Here is a 1,420-nt window from a genome sequence, read left to right as displayed (position 1 = left end):
CCTGCAGCTGTGTGTCCTTCTGGTCCTAGGCTCTGCTGAGCCGGCCCTCCCTGGCCCCCATCCCGCAGCGTCACCACTTCCTGTGGCCTCTTTCTCACCCTTCCTGTGCCATGGCACCGTCGGTTAAGTTGTGAAAGGTGAGTGTGGGGAACTGGGCAGTGTTCCTAGCCTCACCCCGCCCCATGACCACCTGCAGAGGGGCCCAGACTCCCTGAGAGCTGCTGAACCCACCCCAGGTACATGCTCCTGGGGTCTTAACTGGGTGGGTGTGGGGATCCAGGGGCCACAGAAGCTCTGAGCAGGCTCTTGGGAAGTGATGATGAGCCTGGGCTTTGGAACCAAGAATTCTTTTCTCAGATCCTCCTTTCACAAATGAGGGGCCTCTCTGAGCCTCAATTCCCCCGCTTTGTAAAACAGACATGAGGTGGCCCAGTGGGTAAAGAATTCGCCTGCATTGTAGGAGATGGCCTGCAGCTCAGGAGACCAGGGTTCGATCCCTGGGTTGGGAAGATCTCCTGGAGGAGGAAATGGCAACCCACTCCAGTATTCTTGCCTGGAAAATCCCACGGACAGAGGAGCCTGGTGAGCTACAGTCCATGGGGTCGCAAGAGTTGGGCACGACTGAGCAACTAAACCACCAAAACAGACACAGCAACGCAGCAATGCCTCCTAGGGTGTCGGGTGTGTGAGGAGACCCGTCACACGCCAGGCACGCAACCCGGCTGTAGGGATGAAGATGAAGATGGGGAGAGTGTTCGTGCTCCCTCCTCCGAACAAGACCAAGGCTCAAGCCCAGGCCTGCTAGGGTCCTGGGAGGAGAGGAGGAGCCAGGCCTGGAGGCCTCTGGGGCCACTCCCCTCCCTCCCCAGCAGATGGAATAACAGGAGAGACGTGAGCGAGGGCCCTGGGGCTTGGTCAGAGCCGGGCTGACGTCTGTCCTGGCCACTTCCCGGCTGCCTGAGCTTGCGTGAGCTCACCTCTGTTTCTTACGAGGCACGGGGAGGACTCGAGAGATGGGTAGGCCCGCCCAGCCCTGGCTGGCCTCTCTTTCCTCTTCCTCCCACACAGTGTCCAGTCAGGACTCAGCCTCCTGCTAGGCCCTCTGGGCCCTGGGAGGGTCGGGGCCACACAGCAGGAAGGTGGGAATCTGGCAGGACAGCAGGCTCTTCCTCTGCAGGGAAGGCTGGGAGGGTGAATGGGAGCTACTGGCCTGCCCCTCCGCCCACCTCCACCTGGCCGGCCGCCTCCTCCCTCCCAGCCGCAGGTCAGGGCAAGGGCTCTGTGAACCATGGCTGCTAGGTTCCACCCCTGGAGACCCGCCTGGCGCCTGGGGCTCCCAGAGGGACTCCCAGGTGCCTTTTTATAAAGGAGAGCCTGAGCCCTGCAGACCGGAACCCAGAGTGTGCTGCCCATCTGGGAA

The sequence above is a fragment of the Dama dama genome, chromosome 4 (assembly GCF_033118175.1).
Source record: "Dama dama isolate Ldn47 chromosome 4, ASM3311817v1, whole genome shotgun sequence".
Classification (NCBI taxonomy): domain Eukaryota; kingdom Metazoa; phylum Chordata; class Mammalia; order Artiodactyla; family Cervidae; genus Dama; species Dama dama.
The sequence above is the reverse complement of the archived record's forward strand: the minus strand, read 5'-3'. Positions refer to the sequence as shown.